At 34.5% G+C, this 25169-nt stretch overlaps 1 long non-coding RNA gene across 1 annotated transcript in view; it reads right to left on the bottom strand.

The window, feature by feature from the left end:
• LOC118911606 (uncharacterized) overlaps window positions 1-25169 on the bottom strand; it is a 164166-nt gene that overhangs the window by 7893 nt on the left and 131104 nt on the right. The gene's annotated exons all lie outside the window — the stretch shown is intronic.

Genomic DNA, 25169 nt, shown 5'->3' with positions numbered 1-25169 from the left:
CAATATTTATTTATGTGTAGGTAGCTGTGCCTGCTAATGTTATGATAATCATTACAATTAACTCCAGTGCTTCATTAATAGGATTTCATTTGACTCACACATCAGTCCTTTGACATAAAGATTATGGTTCAAGAAATCTCAGGCCCAGGAAAAAACATTTCTTGTAGTAAGTCATAGACATAATCTTTGTTACAGCCAGATCACAAATTCCAAACTCCACGCAAGGAAATTTCCCTATAATATTCCTTTTTCCTTAAAGTTCAGCCTGATTCTCTCACTTTATCTTCTTATGCTTCATCTCATCTAACAGCTACTCTTTCCTCCTTCCCATGTACCACACTGGGAACACCTAGAAACTTCTGATACCTACTGTAGACTTTTCCTTCTATGCAAGCCACAAGTTCTGAAACAATTTTCCCTTAACTTCCTATAAAAAACCTAAACTGTTAATAATATACTATTTGTAGTATTTTGATCATCTAGGTTTCAAAAATAATGAATAATTTAAAAATTCCAGAAATCTTTATTAATTTTCCAATGAAACCTTTTATGTTAGAATTGTTTTAGATATAAAGAAGTATTGCAAAAATACTCTGGAGGGCTCCCATATACACAGCTTTCTCTTATTCTTAATCCTTACATTTGTATGGTACATTTATCATATTGTATGATACCATATCAGTACATTTATTATTATTAAAGCCAATACTTTATTCACTTTCGCCAGTTTTTGTTTAAGGGACTTTTTCTGTTCTAGGACCCCACCCATGATACTATATTACATTTAGTCTACTTGTGAGCCTCTTGGTTGTGACAGTTTCTCAGAATTTCCTCATTTTTGATGGCCTTGACAGTCTTGAGGATTACTGGTTAGGTACTTTGCAGACTGTCTCTGAGTTGGAATTTATCTGATGTTTTTCTCATGATTAGACTGGGTAATGTGTGTTTGGGAGGAACACCACAAAGGTGAAATGCAATTCTTATCACTTCATATCAAAGGTACATACTACCAATTTGACTTATTATTGTTGATATTAACCTTAATCAACTGGTTTAAGGTAGCATTTATCATATTTTTCTGCTGCCACATCACTTTTTTTCCCTTTTCCATACTGGCCTCTTTGGAAGCAAGTGACTATGTGAACCTCACCCTTAAGGAGTGGGCAGTTATGTTCTACTTTCTTAACGTCAGAGTATTACATAAATTATTGGAGATTCCTCTTCAAGGGAGATTTGTCTATTTTTGCCCTTTTTATTTTTTCCAATTGTTATTTTTTAACGTATGGAATCATGGATATTTATACTCTGGGATTGTAACTCTGGGGGGCAAACCCTGGGGCAAAATACCTTTGAAACTGAAGTCAGTCAAGGGGAGAAATAAAGTAGGAGAAATCCATTTATTGCTTAGAAGCAGTTGTCCACAACTGCTCTCCCATGTCTCTCGTGACCGGGCTAGCCAGTGGAGATTATATTTCTGAGCCCTTCAGAACAAGCTGGAGAAAGGGGGAGAGTGTCAGGTCACCATCCCAAGGGCATTGCACAGACAACAGACTGAAACACAACCCCGGTCTTCCTTTGTAAAAGGCCTAGTTACCTGTCCTGGAGCCCTGTTGCGGGGTAGGCTTTAGGTTTGCCACATATCTAAAGGCAAAATATAAAAAAACTATATTACAGAGAAGCTCTCAGGGAATATAGGCCAGGGAATACCATCTTTGTATTCTTGACTTTGCTATAGCTCAAAGAGACTTCTCAGAAAAGAGCTTATACATGTATCTGGAGTCACAATATTTGCAACTGTCACCCACAGGACACCTCCAGATTTTATGGTCTGGAGATCAGCAGTGATTGAAACTGTGGTCCCAAAGGACCATATATATCTCAATACTTTAAAGCTCCAGCCTGAGGATATGTCTTCCAGTCAGCCTAAAAGTAGGTGCTGACTGAGATCCCTCCCTTAGGAGCACTGGCCAGTCTTGACACACTCTCAACTGCACCCTATCAAGAATAAAGCGGGCTGCTCAGACATCACAAAGGTTCGAGAGCAAGAGCTGAGGCAAAGTTGAATGACAAGGTTTGTCCCCTATATATAGGATAGCTAACATCATACTCAAGAGAGAAAAACTGAAAGATTTTCCTCTAAGATCAGGAACAAGATAAGGATGCCCACTCTCATCACTTTTATTTAACATAGTGTTGGAAGTCCTAGCCAGAGCAATTAAGCAAGGAAAAAAAATAAAAGACATACAAATTGGAAAAGAAAAAATAAAAAAGTCACTATTTGCAGATGAAATGATTGTGTGTGTGTGTGTGTGTGTGTGTGTGTATGTACATATATAAATAAAACCCTAAAGACTCCACCAATAAACTGTTGGAAGAAATAAATGAATTCAGTAGAGTTGTGAGGTACAAAATCAATATACAGAAATATGGTCTTCTTCTGTACACTAGCAATGAACTATTAGAAAGAGAAATTAGGATAATAATCCCATTTACAATTGGATCACAAAGAATAAAATACCTAGGAATAAATTTAACCATGGAGGTGAAAGACCTGTACACTGAAAACTGTAAGGTATTAATGAAAGAAATTGAAGAAGACACACAAATAAATGTAAATGTATTCCATACCCAAGCCCTGAACAAATTAATATTGTTAAAACATCCATACTACCAAAAGCAATCTACCAATTCAATGCAATAATTATCAAAATTCCAATGGCATTTTTCATAGAAATAGAACAATCTTAAAATGTGTATGGAACTGCAAAAGACTCTAAATAGCTAAAGCAATCTTGAGAAAGAACAAAGCTGGAAGCAGCATGCCCCTTGATTCCAAACTATATTACAAAGCTATGGTAACTCTAAGTGTATGAAATTGGCTTATCAATAGCTATATAAGTCAATGGAACAGAATAGTGAGCACAGAAATAAACCCATGCATGTACAATCAACTAATTTACCATAAAGGAGGCAAGAACAGGGAAAGGGCAGTCTCTTTAATAAAAGGTGTTGAGAAAACTGGATAGCCACATGCAGAAGATGAAATTATACTATCTTACGCCATACATAAAAATTCACTCAGAATGGGTTAAAGGTTTGAATGTGAGACCTGAAATAATAAAATTCCTAGAAGGAAACATGGGTGGTAAGCTTCTTGACATTGGCATTGGTGAGGAATTTTTTGGATATGGCTCCAACAGTAAAGCAACAGAAGCAAAAATAAACAAGGCTTACATCAAATTAAAAAGCTTCTACACAACAAAGGAAACCATCAACTAAATGAAAAGGAAACTTATTAAATGGGAGCACATATTTTCAAACCATATATTTGATAATGGGTTAACATCCAAAACATTAAAATAACATGTCAAGCTTAATAAGAACAGCAAACAATTCAAATAAAATATGAGCAGAGGGTCTGAATAGACATTTTTCCAAAGAAGACATACAGTTGGCCAACCAGCACATGAAAAGATGCTCAACATCGCTAATAATCAGGGAAATGCAAGTCAAAACCACAATGAAATATAATCTCACACCTGTCAGAACAGCTATTATCAAAAAGAGAAGTAATTAAGTGTTGGGAAGGATGTGCACTGTTAGTGGGAATAGAAATTGGTGCAGCCTCTGTAGAAATCAGTATGGAGGTTTCACAAAAAATTAAAACTAGAACTACCATATAATTCAGTAATTCCATTTCTGGGTATTTATCTGAAAAAATTAAAACATGATTTAAAAAGATATTACATCCCTATGTTCACTGCAGCATTTTTTACAATACCCAAAATATGGAAACAACTTGTTTCCATTAGTGGATGAATGGATACAAGGGTGGTATGTGTGTGTATATATATGCCATACGTGGGTGGAGGAACTGGAAGCATTATGTTAAGCGAAATAAGTCAAACAAACACTGTATAATTTCACTTTTATGTGGAATCTAAAATTCAAACAGAACAAAATTCATAGAAAATAGATTGGTGGTTGTGAAAGGGGCAGGGGGAGGGGGTGAAGGAGAGTAAGAAGTGTAAACTTTTAGTTATGAAATAAGTAAGTGTTGGAGATATAATGTACAGCATAGTGAATGTAGTAAAAATATTTTATTGCATATCTGAAAGTTTCTAAGAACACATCTTAAAATTTGTCTTTGGAAGAAAAAGATTTTTATAACTTTGTATGGAGATGGACAGTAATTAGACTTATTGTGGTGATCATTTCACATTGTATACAAATATGGAACCATTATATTGGACACCTGAAGCTAATATAATGTTATATGCCAAAAATACCTGAATAAAAAATAAAAACACATAAATATTTTAAATTACAAAAACACTTATGGTTATAAATATCTCTAAAAATAAAAATCACTCAAAGATTTTTTCTGAAAGGAAAGAGAAATAACTTCAGTTGTCCATAAAAATTTGAAATGTTGGTTTATATAATTAAAAGTGAATACCAAATAAGAATAAGAAAGATAAAATATTGTATTTTATCTTCATTTATTCTTTCTCTTGTACTTTTCTTTTTTAAATATAAATCCATGTTTCTAACCTATATAATTTCCTTCTGCATGAAGAAAATCAACACTCCTTTCAGTTCTCTCTACTGGCAATGAATTCTCGCAGGCGTTCTTTGTCTGAGGACGTATTTCTCTTTCACTTTTAAAAGATAATTTTTCTGGATGTTGCATTATATGTTATTGAGTTTTTTATTTCAACACTTACATATCTTACTCCATTTTCTTTTTGCATGGTTTATGACAATAATTCTATGATTCTTATCAATTCATCTTTCAGTGTTTCTTTTTTCTGTATCCCCTTACAAGATGTGCTGTTTATCTTTTGTTTTCTACAGTATGAATGTGATGTGCCTTGATTAATTTTTTTTCCTTTGGCATTTCTTTTTTTAAATTTATACTTGTGTATTCTCTGAGTCTCCTGTATCTGTGGTTTGGTTTCTGTCCTAATTTTGAAAATATTTCAAATATTTCTTCTGCTCTATTTCTTTCTCTTCTCCTTCTAATCCACTTACACATAACAGCTTTTGAAATTATTCCACAATTTGTGAACATTTTATTTTGTTTTGTTTTTCTTTCTTTTCTTCACTTCTCATTTCCATTTGGGAAGTTATACTGACCCATCTTTAAGTTCACTGATTCCTTCCTCAGCCATGTGGAGTCTACTGATGAGCTTATCAATGGTGTTTTTCATTTCTAGTATTTTTGATTTATAGCATTTCGTTTTGATTATTTCTTAGATTTGCCACTGCCATGCTTGCATTACCCATCTGTTCTTTTATGTTATTTATTTTTTCCTTTAAAGTCTTTAACATATTATTCACAGTTATTTAGAATTCCCTGTCTTGTAATTCCAAAATCTGTGTCATGTATGAATCTAGTTGTAATATTTGATTGGCCCTTCAGACGGTGTTTTTTCTTGCCTTTGCATGATTTGTAATTTTATGTTGTTGCAAATTGTATATATCGCACCGGTAATAGCGATTGGGATAAAAGGTCTCTAGAGTGAGGATTTACGTTAATTTGCATAGAAATTGAGCTTTGTTTGATTAATTCTGTAACTGGTGGCAAAGCCTTCAAATCTCTCTATTGTCTTTACTTTTGCTTCCCCTTTTGGCATTTGGCTTCTCTAAACCTCCTCAGAGACAGTCTTTGTCTAGTGTCTCTTTCAGGACTAATCTTTTTCTGAAGCTTATTCCAGTGTTAAATTGGAGCACCGTTGATAAGATGGTAAGGTATGGGGAGAGAAGAAAATCCATAATCATATGATTATTAAATCTCAGTCTTTTTGTGGACTTTTGTTTCTAGGCTGTGACCTTCACAGTGTTTCTTCTTATATAGCTCCTCTCATCCTGAGAGAAGTAAGGAAGGCCCCAGGGAGTTGTAGAGAGATGAATGCCTTTCCCTCATGTCTCTGGGGTAAGGCTCCACTAAGTTTTTACCCCTTAGAGAGTAAGCCTTTGTTGTGCAGAAAACTCTGGGCATATTTCACAAGGATGCCATGAGGGGATCCTCATCGCATCTCAGATCTTCATTAGGAGAGCCTGGTGTGATGCCTGGAGATAAAGCTGATGAAAATATACGATTTATAGAAGAGACACTTGACCTCAAAGGAATACATATTTCCTTGATTATGAGTTTGTTAATACTCATTACAAAAGAGATTAGAAAACAAACAAGATTAAAGATGAAAATAATTTAATAAAAATCAGACTCTAGTAATTTCTACTATGATTTTTGTGTGTTTCAGTATTAATGTATATATTTTATATGTATCTTCTCTCTAAACCTAATTTTCTAATTATTTTCACTTACCATCACAAAAATCTTGAGAAATTATTCGTAAACATGATTCTAATGGATGGATAATACTCATCACGAGGATAGTACTTGAATTCAGTGTACTGTCCTATTAGTGGATATGTAAATTGTTTTGTGTTTGTGAAGAATAGGAGTGTTTTTGTGTATGTACATGTGTGTGAATGTTTCATTGGATCTCAGGTGGCCAAAGTCTACTTAATCATTCTTCTAAGTTTTTGCATAGTTTTAGTACCAGTACATACAAATTCTCTTTTATTTTTTCTTATCTTCTCTGATCTACACTACTATTCTTATTAGCTGTAAGTCCCAGGTATAATGTGCTTGATATATATCCCAAACCATGCAGGTATCCTTTTAAAATATGAAACATTTTGTCTATTTATCTTTCTAACTTTCTAATAAATTATATAATATTTAAAGTTTTCTAATATTTTTAACCCCAAGATGTTTTCTTTTCTGAGAATTATGCATTCTGCTGTTTGTACATATAATTTAATTCATCTCAGTGTTGCCCAATATGCACCACACTAAAACCTATTTTACCTTCCTCTCTGTCAGCACAGACAACTTTGGGTTGAATATCCTCATACATATCCACTTCCATACTAGGTGAGAATTTCTCTGAAATATATAACCAGAAATGGGATGTCTGGGTTAAAGGGTGCATATGTTCTTCAGAAATGTTACTAAATACTGACATTTTGCTTTCTGTAATGGCTGGAATAATTTACAATCACACTAGTTATTTGTGATTGAATTCTTTTGCCCTACTTACTTGTCAACACTTGGTATTATCTAAGTTACTAATTTTTGCCATTCAGTTGCATGTAAAGTATATTTTTCTTTGTTGTTCTAATATGTGATCTCAGATGACTAGTAAGTTTGACCATCTCTTTATATGTTACTTAGTCATGTGGACTTTCCCTTTGTGTACCATCTGTTCATTTTCCTTATCGGTACTTTAAAAAATATGTTCACAAATTATTATATACTCTTCCCCTTAAACAGTCTTGCTTAATTGTCCTTTTCTTGAATGTGAATTGGACTTCTAAAGAACTGAATACGCAGAAGTAATGGTATGCTCCTTGATATGGCCTAACTTTTATTATCTACATCAAAATGATTCTGTACATATGCTGTGCCTTTGTGTCATGTCATAATATCCAATAGAATGACTGCTAGGCCTTTTTGAAAGTTAACCTGGGTATTTGAAGATTCTTACTCTTCCATATATATTTTAGAATAATTTAACTTCCTCACTAATACAAGCTTAAATGGGATTTTCAAAAATGAAATACTGTTATTTTTTTCCCACAATAAAATAGAAATTTGTGCAAAAGGTTCTTATCTTTTTTATGCCCTGATAAATACAATATTCAAGCAATGTTTAGATATTAGTTACAGCACTTTCATCTCTCTACCCACAGATAAGACCCTTCCACTTTCCAAGTGGTTCATAGTCCTAAGCTGGCATGAGCACAGATATCAGAATGACTGACTGACATTCCAAGCAAAGGTTCTTCCATAAATTTCCATACAACTGATTCAGTGAATAGAGAATTACTGATTTATTTTATTTTTCTATAAATTTTCCTGGAGCGTCTAAATAGCAAAATATAAAAATTCTTAGTCTTAATATCCTTAAGCTTTCATCCATTACTATAGTGTATTAGAATTGAACAACAATAAAAGAGTAAATGTTCTAAGTAAGAATCATTTTACAAATGGGCAGGAGTCTAATAAGGATCTACATTAATTCTGCTCAGGAGAAACTTGTAGATCTGTTGTAGGAAAGGATCCAGCCAAAAACAGGGACTGTAATATTAGGATCTTCTGTTCCAATAAAAGAAAGAAAATGGATAGTAGGATTAGAGGGATTATTGGTCCCATTTGGTTATTTTTCTTAGAAATGGTATATATAGGTGTTTATTATGGATCATTTAAAAAGTTAAAGTACATAAAACTGTATCTTAAAGTTTTTTTTCTATGCATAATAAAGCATAAAGTTAAAATAATTAGCTGCTGGATCAAGCCTTACCTGAAATGAGTTATTTTGATACTTCTCAGTTATGAGAATTAACAAATTCCCTGTTTTGTTTGAGCCATTTTGGGATGGGCTTTATGTTACTTGCAACATTAGGAGTCTTAATTAATGCCTGACATAAGGCTCATACTAGGTTGAAACTTAAATGGTAGGCCTTCTCAAATTGTCTGGATTGGTTGTATAGCTAACAGAAGCAAAACTTCATTTGAAGTACTTTGTGCTTCCAAACATATCTCAAATATCCTAAATAGTCCCAAGTAGTAATAAGAAAGGACCCCTAGCCTGTCACCATGAAATGGTAGGATTAACCCATGGAGAGAAGTTAATAGATCACTGGGAGATGAGCACATACAGCTGTACAGGAAAACCAAGTGAGGACATTATTTCTCCACAGTTTCTAAGGTAATAGAGAGATTTTGCTCTGCTAATGTAGAAGGAGCATAGAATACTGTATAAACATTTTATTTCAATTCTTTGTATGATTATTATTTAAAATAAAGTGCAAGAAATCTTCCAGTAGCTGATAATGGTTTGAGATAAAATGTTCTTTGTAAAGCAATTTCCACTATTTTCCATCTACACCAATTTAATGTATTCAGTTGTTTAAAACAGCTATTTTTATATTCAGTTAAATGTAATACAGTTCATATCATTTCTTTTTCACAGAAAAGTGACTCTATGAATCTAAATCTAAAAATTTAAATCAAGAAAAAACAAATATAGTATTTTTTACATGAAAAAATCATGGAATAATAAATCAGTTAAATGACTTAACTGGGTCAACAAATTGTTTCTGCAAATCAACCAATTATTTGATTAAATTGGTTTGTCAGTTTAGTGGTAATATTGATCCAGTGTTTAGTGACAGTATTAATCCAGATTGAAATTTTCTTTTGCCTGACTTTTACTTACTCATCAAGATTCAATTAACTAAGGGGTGACCTCATTCAGGACGCTTGGACCCATCCCTCTTATCATTTTAATTCCAGTTCTCCTGGGGGTTCCAAAAGCATCTTGTGTTTCTTATAGCTCTTATAAAAACAAAAATCAACATTTGTTGAGTCCTAGCTGTGTGTCAGGCACAACTCTTGACCTAAGTTAGCTCATTTAACCTTCAATAAATCTATGAGATAATTTTGTTATTGATGGTGGTATGTTTTTAACAAATGAAGGTGCTGTGACTCAGTGAGTTAACCAATTTAACCACAACGTTAATTCCTAAGTAACAAAGACAGAGAAGGTACGATGGGAGAAACAAGAGGAACCATAAATAGTGCATGGTCTAAGAAGGAAAAAGAAAAGAGAATTCCAAAAAGGAAAGGATAGTCAAGAAAATCAAGGCAGAAAAAGTGATTGCTGAGAAAAGTAATTATCACTGTACAGTTTCAGTTTGGTGTTGGGGGCAGCATCTCAACCACATTATAAAAAGGCAGTGTGAAATCAGGTAGGTAAGATGCAAATCCGGATCTGTTTGATTTGAAAAGTTGATAGTTTTTCTTCCATATTGGTAGGTCTTAAACATCAGTATGCATCAGAAACATCTACAGAAATTCTTGTGAATGCAAGTTCCTGTCTCAAACAGCAAATATCTGAAATGAGGCCTCACATTTTTAAGAAGCCCTACCCCAGGTGATTCAATGAAGTTGCAAGTGAACACACTTAGAAACACCGTACTTCCATGCCAACTCTAACAGGAAGCTTCTTGAAGGCAAGCTGGGTTTTCAGTAGTGTGCATAGTGCTAAATTCACAGTGAGAATCTAATGTGCTGCACAGAGCTATGTTCCACTGTGGTTTGGTACAAATAATTGCCTGCAATTTGAAAACATTCATCTCACGTGGACACAGCCTTAATTTTTATAAACTCAAGCACCCAGTGTTTATGTTTTGAATTGCACACTGATCCTAAACAGTATCGATTTTGCTACTCAATGAAATCCTGAAGAGGAAAGCAGTGGTTTGGACTTTTGCCCTGTGAATGGTCCCCTGACTTGGTTCAACCTACAACTATTTTTAGTGACTATTATAACAATTCATTTGACAAGGCTTTAATCTTCCTTAAAACAAATTGGCTTATCTCTGCTCAATCATTTTACTAACACTTGTATTTTTTTCCTTATTCCAAAAATCACATAGGCTCATTATTGAAAATATAGAAATTTTAGATAAACAGTAAGTAAACAAATTTCATTATTTCACAAGATGGAATATTCATACACCTCCTTTCAGTCTTATATTTATAATTATCTATATGAATTTATAAAGAAATACAATGTTTATACTGCTTTGTGACTTCTTTTTGAAGTTAATTTTAAATTGCTGATAAATAGCCATATAGCAGTGAAATGAATGTATCTATTAAAATTCTGAACATTTGCATATTTTTGGACTTTTAAGCTATTTTCAATGATAAGGTATTATAAACAATTTGGGGGGAAATTCTTACATTTAGATCTTTCTCATAGTTTCTTTTTTTATTATTCCCTTACATTTCAAGAAATAAAACTGTGAGCTTAAAATATAAATATATTCAAGCCTTTTGTAAGATTGTCATCTAAAATTTACAATTACATGTCCCAAGTGTGTATGAAAATATCTGTTTCTAGGACCCTCATCAACATGGATTTTATTGCTTACTTTTAAAAACTCGGTCACTTTGATGGTGATTAATAATTTTAATTAATGTTTTAACTTCATTACCAGGAAACTGAATTGTTTATGATGCTTATTTGTTCATATTTATTTTATTGTAAAATGTTTCTTATGTCCTTTTTGCTGGATGAAACAATTTCTCAGCAATTTGTGACAAACCAAAAGGATGACTCTCGAAACTCCAGTGGAAGATTCAACATTATTTCCTGATTTCATCATCTTTGCAAAAGCTTTGATGACCAGTACTGCTCCTGTTTCCAGGACTAGACCTGAGGTGTCATGAGTATTCAATGAGAAAAAGAAAGTAAATGAGAAAAAGGAAGTAAAATGCTTATTTTAGTACCTGCCTGGCACATAGTAAGCATCCAATATATGGTAAAAATTATCATTATCATATAAGGCAAATAAAACACTTGAAGTACTGATAAGAAAATGATCATCCAAAAAAAGTTTATAAACATGAATATACAAGCATATCCTGATGTTTCTGTGCCACTAAATAACACACATGGATACCAATGGAAACCTAGAAAGCTCCACATAATGTATGTTGAAATTACCATTTAAATTAAATTAAAATTATCTATCATCTGTTGAGTGACTATTGATAAGTGAAGCAGGTACTGTTATTTTTCTACTTTGAAAAGGAAAAAGCCAAGACAAGAAAATTTTCAACTTCTGCAAGATTACATAGCAAGCAAGAGGTAGAGTCAGGATTCCAAACAGGGGATTGGTGTGACATGAAGCTCCAGCTCCTAACATGTCATGAGATAGCTCTGAAAGTCTCTGCAAAAGAGGTGAGTACATCAGTTTGATAACTGGGGCAGGAGTTCTAAACTTATATTTGTTTGAGGAGAAAGTCAAGTGCTATTTTGGAAATCTTATGAAATCCCTGAACTCTTCTATCAGAAAGGCTCATTCGTTTTCTCTGTGGTAAAATATTGTATATGTGCCACATGCTATTGAAGAGTCCTGACTAAAGAGTCTGGGCATAAGCTACTCCATTTTTTAATAACTTCATTTTGTAGGAGACAGGTTATGCCCACTCTGCGCATGGCCCGATTTGCACACTGCCCGTTTTGCGCACAGACCGCTCTGCGCATGGCCCACTCTGCGCATGGCCTCATTCTTGCAGTGGAGGTCAGGTCATGTCTGGGCCCGTTCTGCGCACGGCCCACTCTGGGTATGGCCTCATTCCTGTGTATAAAAGAAGAATGAACTTGTACTTTGGGGTCTCCACCTGCGAGTGTGAGACCCCATCATGCTGGCTATCCAATAAACGCTCTTGCTTTCGCATTCACAAGTCTCCCCGTTATTTGGAGGTCGATTGCACGGACCCAACACTATATAACATAATTTTTCTGTCAAAGGGCATTCATTTTGTTTCCATTTATGGTTTTATAAGTTTTTTGTTTGCTTTTATAAACACACCATGCTATTTCAGATATGTTCCCTGACACATAGTTGTAAAAGTTTCTTGTGGAATATAACCAGCAGTGGAAAGAAATTGCTGGATGCTAGATTATGAAATGTTTTAATAAACAAGATGTAAGATCATATATTTATATAGAATCTAATGCATAATTCCAACAATATATGCATTTATACTAGTCTTACAGAATGATTTAGAAGTTACCTGTCTCTCTCCCCCAATTTCTAGAATGGTTTATATAGCATTGAAAATATTCTTTTAAATGGTTGGCAAAACTCATATGTAAATTCTTTGTGGTCTGGTATTCATTATAAAATTTAAATTACCTGAGAAGGGGGTCCAAGTTGCTGGTGTAAGATTTACCTCCACCCACGGACACAATAAATCTACAGCTACATATGGAGCATTTCCCTATGAAAAAGATCTTAAAACTAGATGAAATGCTCTCCACAAAAGGACAAAGGACCACATGGGGAAGGGTACGAGAGGCAGAGACACAGTCTTGCAAAAATACCCGCTCCCAGCCTGGCAAAACACAGCAAAGGATCTCACCTGACAGGCACTTTTGGAGGAGTGAGGGGTTGGTGGCCCACATGGGACACCCCAGCTTCTGGGATCTCCCTGGAAAGATGAGCCCCCCAGAATATCTGGTTTTGTTTGTCATCTCTATTATATCTTCATTTTCTATTACATCAATTTCTGCTGATTATTAATTTCTTTCTTCTAATACCACTAATTTTTCTAATTTTCAAAGTAGGTGCTTATCATTCATTTCTAGCTTTCTTCTTTTCTATTAAATTTATAGTTTTCTTCTAGGGATTGTTGCTTTTAAATAAAGTACTTTTTATTTGCTTTTTTCTTTTTAACTAATAAGCTTTAATTTTTAGAGCAATTTGAGGTATTAGAGCAGTTTTGTTCTATTATATTTTTCAATGTGTTTTTAAATTCACAAATGTATACTTTTGTTAGTTTTCTTCCTGTTATTGATTTCTAACTTAATTTCATTTTTATTAAACAAAACACTGATTTATGTTATACCAGTTCTTTGAAATTTTGGAGACTTTTTCTTTGTCTAATAAACACTTAATTTTTGTAAATGTTCTATACGTTTGGAAAAAATGTGTATTCTATATAATATACATTATATAGTAACTCCATAAGGACTGAGATTTTCTTTTTCTATTTTATTCCATGCTGCATGTATGTATGCTAAACTGTGTCTACTCTTAATACTCAATGAATATTTGTTGAATGAACAAATTATAGACTAAGTTTAATTGTGTTGCTCAAATCTTTTAGTTTTACACATTTTTTATGAATTTATCATTTCTTATTACCTGTCAGTTTTTGTTTTATAGATTAAGAAAATAATGTTAATAGATCATTTCTTATTACCTGTCAGTTTTTGTTTTATAGATTAAGAAAATAATGTTAATAGGTACATGATTACAATTATAATATGTACCTGGCAAATCAAAACTTTTCCATTCAGTTATATCTAGAAATGGTAGACAAAAATGTGTATTATTAAAAACTACTGTACCACCTTTCAAAATATTATTTTTCTAGTATTTTTTAAAATTCAAATTGTCCTTTTTCCTTTTAAGTGTGCATCTGTTTTTTAAATCTTGCCTTTTAAATATTTAATCTGTTTATTTTAATTACTAATATAAATGGGTTCAACTCTATCATTTTCTTAGTGTTTTCTATTTGCTTCATATTTTATTTTATCCTCATTTACTGTCTTTGAAAAAATTGTTTGAGAGTCCTTTTCTCATTCTATTTTACTGGTAGCTCTACAAAAGCCTAAACTCAATTGCTCTATTTACTATTTAGAATGAGTTCTCAGATCTAGTTGTAATATACGGGGAGTGCTTATACTGTTCTTAAGCCAGTGGATGATAAGAATTGTTCTAATTTTCTCATTTAATACTCATACACCCAAAGAGATAAATATTATTGCTTTCATTTTACAGATGAGGAAGATAAGGTCCATGGTGATTAAACCGATCAATGACAAGTAATTAGAAAATGTCTAGGATAGGATTTGAACTCAGACAGATGAGAGCCAAAAATCTTGCTCATAACTATTATAAAGGACACCTTCTGCTTTTGTGTGTTTGTGTGTGTGTGTGTGTGTGTGTGTGTGTTGTGTATTTACACCCATCTTGTGTGTTTGTGTGTGTGTGTGTGTGTGTTGTGTATTTACACCCATCTTGTGTGTTTGTGTGTGTGTGTGTGTTTTGTGTATTTAATCCCCCCATTAGCTTCTGTTTTTATTATTTGTATATTCAACTATTATTTATAGATACCCACATGTTTACCATTTGTTTAGTCAACTTGCCTTTCTGTAACTCTGCCCTTTCTGGGATTATTTTTCTCATTGAAGGACATTCTTTATAAGCTTTTCACTGGCAGTCTGTTGGTTAAGAAGGAAAAGCTATCTGCAAATGTTTCTGGGTGACTACGAATATGCCATTCTTCGTGAGTTGAATGTTATTTTATCACAGTACTTTGAAAATATTATTCCACTGTTTTCTACTTCAATTTCTATGAACCATTAGTATTATTGTGCCTTTTAATAGAATTGTCTTTTTTATGTTTATATTTTCTTTGTTAATCTATATTTTGACTTTAAGACATATGAGTTTTTTATTGTTGTTTGGGGTTTCTTTGTTTCTGAAATTTGAAGAAAGTTTAATCAATTCTAGATTTTTTTTTTTTCAGCTCTTTCTCTTCCATTCATTCTATTACCTCCTCTGGAAACCTAATGCTTCTTACTTTCCTTCATGACACTTATGCTCAGTTTTATCTTACCCATTTTTTTGTCTCTTTGGCCATAATTCTATGTAATTTATTCATATCCATCTTCTAGTTCACTAATTTACCCTTTCACAACATGCAATTTGTTCTTTAATCCCTCTTTTCAGCTTTTTATTTTAATTATGATTTCCATTTTTAGAAGTTGTATTTGATATTTTTCCCCTCCAATTTACCTAGTTATTGTGATAGTTTCTTCCAACTTTCTCAGTTTTTTTATATCATTCTTTATGTCCTTGAGCAAATTATTTGCTTCCTATTGCCAGATAACTTGAGTCACTAACAACCTTTGTTGACTTAACTGTGATTCTTAAGTGTGATTATTCAAATTGCAGAATTAAAGAGGATTCAAACTTTTAGACCACAAATGGGCCAATTAAAAGCAATGATTTCTCAGTGAGATAATTTTTCCCCTCCCATTCTTTGAACCAAAGTGGAGAGCAATAAGCTTTCTAGATGTCTACATATGAAGAAAAATGTCCCTCCAACACCCCAGGTTATCCTTCCCAGAGGTGCAGCCTTTCCTGAGCCCTAGCTTTCTTGGTGGGCGAGGTCACTAATGTGACCCCCAACACTGTGAAGCCCAAAGCTGTGTCTTTTGCCACTTTGCCGTACATAGTATTTAAAACTGTGGCTTTTTTTTTTTTGTATCATCAATGTACAATTACATGGGCAACATTATGGTTAATAGACTCCCCTTTTTATCAAGTGCCCACCACATACCCCTTTACAGTCACTATCCATCAGCATAGTAAGTTACCATAGAATCACTACGTGTCTTCTCTGAGTTATACTGCCTTCCCCATGTCCCCCAACCTACATTATGTGTGCTAATCATAATGAACCTTTTTCCCCCTTATCCCTACCTTCCCACCCATCCGCCACAGACCCTTTCCCTTTGGTAACTGTTAGTCCATTCTTGGTTCTGTGAGTCTGCTGCTGTTTTGTTCCTTCAGTTTTTTCTTTGTTCTTATACTCCACATGAGTGAAATCATTTGAAATTTGTCTTTCTCCACCTGGCTTATTTCACTGAGCATAATACCCTCTAGCTCCATCCATATTGTTGCAAATGGTAGGATGTGTGTTCTTCTTATGGCTGAAAAATATTCCATTGGGTATATGTACTACATCTTCTTTATCCATTCATCTACTGATGGATACAGGTTGTTTCCATTTCTTGGCTATTGTAAATAGTGCTGCAATAAACATAGGGGTGCATATGTCTATTTGAAACTGGAATCCTGCATTCTTAGGGTAAATTCCCAGGAGTGGAATTTCTGGGTCAAATGGTATTTCTATTTTTAGTTTTTTAGGAACCTCCATACTGCTTTCCACAACGGTTGAACTAATTTACATTCCCACCAGCAGTGTAGGAGGGTTCCCCTTTCTCCACATCCTCACCAGCATTTGGAGTTTGACTTTTGGATGTTGGCCATCCTAACTGGTGTGAGGTGATATCTCATTGTGGTTTTAATTTGCATTTCTCTGATGAATAGCGATATGGAGCATCTTTTCAGGTGCCTGTTGGCCATCTGAATTTCTTCTTTGCAGAACTGTCTGTTCAGCTCTTCTGCCATTTTTACTTGGCTTCTTTGCTTTTTGTTTGTTGAGATGTGTGAGCTCTTTATATATTTTGGATGCTAACCCTTTACCAGAGATGTCATTTATGAATATATTCTCCCACACTGTAGGATGTCTTTTTGTTCTACTGATGGTGTCTTTTGCTGTACAGAAGCTTTTTAGTTTGATATAGTCTCACATGTTCATTTTTGCTTTTGTTTCCCTTGCCTGAAGAGATAAGTTCATGAAGAAGTTGCTCATGTTTATGTCCAAGAGATTTCTGCCTACGTTTTCTTCTAAGAGTTTTATAGTTTCATGACTTACACTCAGGTATTTGATCCTGTTTGAGTTTACTTCTGTGTATGGAGTTAGACAATAATCCAGTTTCATCTCTTACATGTAGCTGTCCAGTTTTGCCAAAACCAGCAGTTGAAGAGGCTGTCATCTCCCAACTGTATATCCATGGCTCCTTTATCATATATTAATATACCATATATGCTTGGGTTTATATCTGGGCTCTTTAGTCTGTTCCATTGGTCTATGGGTCTGTTCTTGTGGCAGTACCAAATTGTCTTGATTACTGCGGCTTTGTAGTAGAGCTTGAAGTCAGGGAGCATAATTTTCCCCACTTTATTCTTCCTTCTCAGGATTGCTTTGGCTATTTGGGGTCTTTTGTGGTTCCATATGAATTTTAGAACTATTTTCTCTAGTTTGTTGAAGAATGCTGTTGTTATTTTGATAGGGATTGCACTGAATCTGTAGATTGCTTTAGGCAAGATGGCCATTTTGGCAATATTAATTCTTCCTATCTATGAGCACAGGATGCATTTCCATTTATTGGTACCTTCTTTAATTTCTCTCATGAGTGTCTTGTAGTTTTCAGAGTACAGTTCTTTCACTTTCTTGGTTAGGTTTATTCCTAGGTATTTAATTCTTTTTGATGCAATTGTGAATTGAACTGTTTTCCAGAATTCCCTTTCTGTTAGTTCATTGTTAGTGTATAGGAATGCAACAGATTTCTGTGTATTAATTTTGTATCCCACAACATTGCTGAATTCAGATATTAGTTCTGATAGTTTTGGAATGAATTCTTTAGGATTTTTTATGTACAATATCATGTCATCTGCAAACAAGGACAGTTTGACTTCTTCCTTACCAATCTGGATGCCTTTTATTTGTTTGTGTTGTCTGATTCCCATAGCTAGGACCTCCAGAACTATGTTGAATGAAAGTAGGAGAGTGGGCATCCTTGTCTAGTTCCTGATCTTAGAGGAGAAGCTTTTAGCTTTTCACTGTTAAGTATGATGTTGGCTGTGGGTTTATCATATATGGCCTTTATTATGTTGAGGTACTACCCTCTATACCCGTTTTGTTGAGAGTTTTTACCATGAATGGATGTTGAATTTTGTTGAATGCATTTTTAGCATCTATGGAGATGATCATGTGGTTTTTGTTCTTCTTTTTGTTGATGTGGTGGATGATGTTGATAGATTTTTGAATGTTGCACCATCTTTGCATCCCTGGGAGGAATCCCCATTGCTCATGATGGATGAACTTTTTGATGTGTTTTTGAACTCAGTTTGCTAATATTTTCTTAAGTATTTTTGCGTCTATGTCCATCAGGGATATTGGTCTGTAATTTTCTTTTTCTTTGTTTTGTCTTTGCCTGGTTTTGGTATTAGAGTCTTGTTGGCCTAGTAGAATGAATTTGGGAGTATTCTCTCCTCTTCTACTTTTTGGAAAACCTTAAGGAGGATGGGTATTATGTCATCACTAAGTGTTTGATAAAATTCAGCAGTGAAACCATCTAGTTCAGTGGTTTTGTTCTTAGGTAGGTTATTGATTACCAGTTCAATTTCGTTGCTGGTAATCGTTCTGTTCAGACTTTCTGTTTCTTCTCTGGTCAGCCTTGGAAGGTTGTATTTTTCTATAAAGGTGTCCATTTCTTCTAGGTTATCCAGTTTGTTACCATATAATTTTTCATAGTATTCTCTCATAATTCTTTGTATTTCTGTGGTGTCCATAGTGATTTTTCCCTTCTCTTTTCTGATTCTGTTTTTGTGTGTAGACTCTCTTTTTTTCTTGATAAGTCTGGCTAGGGGTTTATCTATTATGTTTATTTTCTCAAAGAACCAGCTCCTGCATTCATTGATTATTTTTATTGTTTTATTCTTCTTGATTTTATTTATTTCTGCTCTTATCTTTATTATGTGCCTCCTTCTGACTTTGGGCCTCATTTGTTCTTCCTTTTCTAATTTCACTAATTGTGAGTTTAGGCTGTTCATTTGGGATTGTTCTTCTTTCCTGAACTAAGCCTGTATTGCAATATACTTCCCTCTTAGCATGGCCTTTGCTGCATCCCTCAGATTTTGTGGTGTTGAATTATTGTTATTTGTCTCCATATATTACTTGATTTCTGTTTTTATTTGGTCATTGATCCACTGATTATTTAGAAGCATGTTATTAAGCCTCCATGTGTTTGTGAGCTTTTTCATTTTCTTTGTGCAATTTATTTCATACCTTTGTGATCTGAGAAGTTTCATACCTTTGTGATCTTAGAAGCTGTTAGTACGATTTCAATCCTTTTTAATTTACTGAGGCTCTTTTTGTGGTCTAGTATATGATCTTTTCTTGAAAATGTTCCATGTGCCCTTCAGAAGAATATGCATCCTGTTGCTTATGAATGAAGTGTTCTGTAGATGTCTGTTAGGTCCATCTGTTCTAATACATTGTTCAGTTCCTCTGTCTCTTTACTTTTTTCTGTCTGGTTGATCTGTCCTTTGGAGTGAGTGGTGTATTGTCTCCTAAAACGAATGTGTTGCATTCTACTTCCTTCTTTAATTCTGTTAGTATTTTTTTCACATGTGTAGGTGATCCTGCCTTGGGTGCATAGATATTTATAATAGTTATGTCCTCTTGTTGGACTGACCCCTTTTTCCTTATTTAATGTCCTTCTTTGTCTCATTACCTTCATTATTTTGAAGTCTATTTTGTCTGATATAAGTACTGCAACTCCTGCTATTTTCTCCCTGTTAGTTGCATGAAATATCTTTTTCCATCCCTTTACTTGCAGTCTGTGTATGTCTTTGAGTTTGAAGTGAGTCTCTTGTAGGCAGTATATAGACAGGTCTTGTTTTTTTATCCATTCAGTGATTCTATGTCTTTTGATTGGTGCATTCAGACCATTTACATTTAGGGTGATTATGGATAGGTATGTACTTATTGCCACTGCAGGCTTCAGATTTGTAGTTACCAAAGGTTCAAGGGTAATTCCCTTACTACCTAACAGTCTAATTTAGCTCACTTAGTATGTATGCTATTATAAACACAACCTAAAGGTTCTTTTTTTCCCCTCCTTTTTCTTCCTCCTTCATTCTTTATTTGTTAGGTATCATATTCTGTACTCTTTGTCTATCCCTTGATTGACTTTGGGGGTAGCTGATATGATTTTGCATTTGCTTAGTAATTAATTGTTCTACTTTGCTGTGGTTAGATTTCTCCTGGTGACATCTATTTAGATTTAGGAATACTTCCATCTATAGCAGTCCCTCCAAAATGCACTGTAGAGGTGGTTTGTGGGAAGTAAATTCTCTCAACTGTTGCTTATCTGAAAATTGTTTAATCCCTCCTTCAAATTTAAATGATAACCTTGCTAGGTAGAGTATTCTTGGTTAAAGGCCCTTCTGGTTCATTGCATTAAATATATCATGCCACTCCCTTCTGGCCTGTAAGGTTTCCATTGAGAAATATAATAATAGCCTGATGGGTTTTCCTTTGTATGTGATCTTTTTTCTCTCTCTTGCTGCTTTTAAAAGTCTGTCTTTATCCTTGATCTTTGCCAGTTTAATTATTATACGTCTTGATGTTGTCTTTTTGGGTCCTTTGTGTTGGGAGATCTGTGCAGCAGGCTGGAGAATTTTTCAGCAATTACCTCCTCAATGACACTTTCTATCCCCTTTTCTCTCTCTTCTTCTGGTACCCCTATAATAATTGTTCTGTTTGGATTGGTCACACCATTCTCTCAATATTCTTTCATTCCTGGAGATCCTTTTTTCTCTCTGTGCCTCAGTTTCTTTGTATTCTTCTTCTTTAATTTCTATTCCATTTACCGTCTCTTCTACTATATCTAATCTGCTTTTAAAACCCTCCATTGTATGTTTCATTTCAGATATGGAATTTCTTAATGATTGAATCGCCATCTTAAATTCGTTTTTGTGTTCTTGAATATTTTTCTGTATCTCCATGAGCATGTTTATGATTTTTATTTTGAACTCTCTTTCAGGAAGATTGGTGAGTTCAGTTTCATTTGGCCCTTTTTCTGGGGTTTGTGAGATTTTGGTCTGAACCAGGTTCCTTTGACATTTCATATTTCTATGTGGCACCCTTTAGTGCCCATAAGCTAGTCTCTGGAGCTGCTCAGCCCCTGGAGTGAGGTTGGGGGTTGCAGGGGAGTGGCACTGGTGCCTGGGGGAAGGAAAGAGCTATTTCCTGATTCCTGGCTGCAGTGCCCATCTCTAGTATCAGAGCCAGTGGGTTGAGCACACAGGTGAAAGCCTCTGTGCTTTGCATCTCTAGTTGTTATAGATGGGGCCTCCCTCTGGCTCTCCTGACACCAGTGCAGTGACTGCTGGTTTGTGAGCTGGTGCAGCAGGTCAGGAGGAAAGCACAGCAGGCTGTATGTCACAGTGGGGGGCCTCAGAGCTGAGTAGCCAGCCAGGTGTATGGAACGCTTGAAACTCCTCAAAGTTCCCAACCTGCTGGGCAGAGCATGCCCAGACATCCTTATCCACATATCCCACACAGCAACGTCCCTGCAAACTGCACCCCTTCAGCAGCCCTCTCGCTGCTAGGAAGCCTCTCAGATGCCTACCTTTCCTTTGTCCCAGAACAGCCATATGTGGATCCCTGTCTTTCACAAATGGCCAGAATCTCAGTCTCTCAAGCAGTCTACCTGTCCTAGCTCCCCAACCCCACCAACCTTCAGACCCCACCTTCAACTCACCAACCCCACCAACCCCATCACACAATGTAGGCTTGTGTTCCAAAGCAGACCTCCAGGGCTGGTTGTTCAGCAGTTCTAGGCTTCCACCCTCTCCCTGCTCACAGGTGAGCTGGGGTGGGGGAGGGGCTTGGCTACTGCTGGATCAAGGCTTTGGTACATTACCCTGTACTGTGAGTTCTGGTCTGTTCTCCACGTGTGTGCAGTCTGGTGCAGCCTTCTTTCCTCTTGCTGTTTTAGGATTAGTTGTATTAACTATATTTTCATACTATATGTGGTTTTGGGGGTTTTCTGTCTCACCCATGCAGTCATCTTGAATCCTCTCCCCCAGGCTTAGACTTCTTAAACTTTACTTCTCAGATATAGTATGTGCACAAATCACTTGGGTATCTTGTTAAAAGACAAATTTTCAATGAGCAGGTTTATGGGGGAGTCCAAAATTCTGCACTTCCTGTGAGCACCCAGGTGATTCCAGTACTGCAGGTTAGAGAACCAGCATTGAAGAGCAAGACACGACCATCAGGAATGGTAGACCTCGTGGGTACACAGCAGTGCCAGCACTGATTTACCTCCAAGAATGTCTCCTCCCAGTCTGTGGCTGGCCACAGATAGTTTTATTTAAATTTTACAACTTCATGCATCCATTTAAAAGGATGTCTTATAGTGTACCTAGCATGTTTGAGTCTTTAGTTTTAAGTAGGAGGGTTTTAGTCTACTATTTTGTGGGAACAGAATTCTTCTCCAAATAAGATAGAGAGTCTTACCATCCTTGGTATTTATGCTTAAAACTCATCCCATTAGTATTATTTGTGCATTATAAAATAAGTCGTACTGATATAGATTTAGTCGAACATTTTCACAATGGAATAGATTTTGGTGATTTTAAATGACTGGAGGTTTCAGTTTAATGATACATGCACAAAGAAAAATGGAGAAATAAACATACAATGAACTTTTAGATAATTTATGCAAATGACAGTTGAGAAACAGATTTCATACAAACATGTTAGAAATCTGTGGCTTCCGTATTTTCTAAAAAAAGTGGTTTTGGTAGAGAAAACTTGCGTACTTTTGATCAATGCATCTTAAAAACATACTTTAAAATTCTTTTTATATATTATTTACAGCCTGAATTGCAACCATTTGATATTTCTCTTATAAATTTTAGATAACTTCAAAGAACTTCATCCACATTCACTTTGTGTTACTTTTTACCTTTTATTAGTTATTTGGTGATGCAGAAAAAAGTGTATTCTGTTTGTTTCATGGCAGGAAGGTGAGTTCTGCTAAAAACTTGCTCTCTAATTATTAAAGCCCCACTTCAATGACTATTTTTTAATGAAAGGCTAATACAAACTATGATTATTTTGTTTAACTGCCTTTTAAAACAATCAAACTCTTAAAGGTTATCCTAATCAAAACCTCAAAAAGCTGCTCAAATCAACAGTGAAAACTTGACATACTGAGAGGCATTTGGATCTTAAGAAGAGCTCAAGATCAAAAAAATGAATGGTAAAGGTTTGAATATGGGTATTATTTATGAAGTCAACTAAGACAATCTTTTTATTTTTAAATATAAAATAGAATGTCCATATATGCAGATTGTAAAGCACATTCTAAAGAAGCAAGTATATGTCAACAAAAACAGATCTTAAGAAAGAAAATAAGAGAAATAATAACCCATTCCTTTCCACAAAGAACAGCGTACCAGAAAAGAAATAGCTTTATTGGAAATAAGGGATAAAAAAACAAATGAGTATAGGTTGTTTCAACTAATATGGAGAAATAAAATGAACAAAGACATAAGCATAATGGATTAATTGTAGAAAAATAAAGTGAATAAAGGTTTTTCTTTTTACCATATCAAGGGAAATGATGAGATTAGCAAAAGGTAAAACACATACCACTAATGTATAAATAGAGAATGAAATTAATAAAAATTCTTACTGGTTAATGTTTTGAATTAAGAAAAACACAATTTGGGTCACTGGAAATTATTCAGATTCTTCAACAAAGGTTATTGATAAAAGAAATTTTAAGGAAATGTTGAGACAATTAGAATATGCATGAATTTCCAAAACAGGACACTGCAGATTATGAAGACTGCAGAAGAAAACTTAAAAAATCATCTTCATTGAGTCCCTTAAAATTGTTCTTAAGAGCAAGACAAGTCTGAAAGGAATTAAAAAGTTAAAAAAAAGCAGGAAATATGAACCTGACTTAAGAACTGAGACAAACGATACTAAGGTATGGCTTAGTGTAAGTCTGTTAGGAAAAAATTAATGTTATGATACTGTAACTCATAAATTAAGTTCTTAAAAGTAATAAGGATTGTTGTCTTTCAGTAGATTTGTAAAATTTTTGGTGATGGTTTCAAATCTGTGTTAATCATAAAGTTATAGTGAGAACAGATGCCAGATTTTCTAAGGCAGTGGTGCTAATGAAAAAAACAGGGAATACTTAGTGAAATATGGGGATCATCTACTATTTTGTCTACTCTCTGTTCATGCCCCTGTGTTGAGTCTAAGCTAGAGAAATAACACCTATGCTCCTTTTGAAAGGACATAGAATCAAATCATATTTCCCTCAGTCATTATCTAATCAAAATGGCTAACATTACATTTTGTGCTTTTGGTGTTTTTGCTAAGAAGTAAAGGAGGTGGTGTTTCATCACAGAAAAAGAAGAGGCTAGAAATAATGTTTTAAAATACTTTTATAAGCTTACATTCTAAATATCTCATATAAGAAAATTCAAAACAATAAGCTATTAATAACCCATATTCACATAACCTTATAAACAAGGCAGTGTACTCTGAGAATCTTAAATCACTAATGTTTTTTTTATGTCTATGTTTTTTTTCTCTTATATGAACAGGTCTGCACTAGTCTGCATTAATTAAATTTAAGTAGGATTTCTGAGCCTAGATCATCATTAAGTCTGTGGCCCTGATTTAAATCTGCAGTAAAACATTTCTCCATTAAGTCTTGTGCTTTTGTGTCATATTTCATACACTAGTTGTCTCTTAATTAAATCCATGATGGTCCACCAACACAGACTATTAAAATAACTATACTTTGCTCTTGACATATTTATGAGACAGAGTCATAAGACTATAGACTGATACTTGAACTACTCACTAGAAATGCTAATAAGATTATGATGAAGGTAAGATTAGAACATTCCTCTTCCTTCTCTTTTCTTCTTTCTAGAGATTTATTTTTATAACTACAGTTCACTTCTATTTCAGATTCTGACTTCTTCCCCAGACCATCTGAAAGCTCTTTCATTGTAAGATAACTGCAAATTAATAGTCAATTGGAAAA

This window comes from Manis pentadactyla, chromosome 4 (genome assembly GCF_030020395.1).
Source record: "Manis pentadactyla isolate mManPen7 chromosome 4, mManPen7.hap1, whole genome shotgun sequence".
Taxonomy (NCBI): Eukaryota; Metazoa; Chordata; class Mammalia; order Pholidota; family Manidae; genus Manis; species Manis pentadactyla.
The sequence above is the reverse complement of the archived record's forward strand: the minus strand, read 5'-3'. Positions and strand labels throughout refer to the sequence as shown.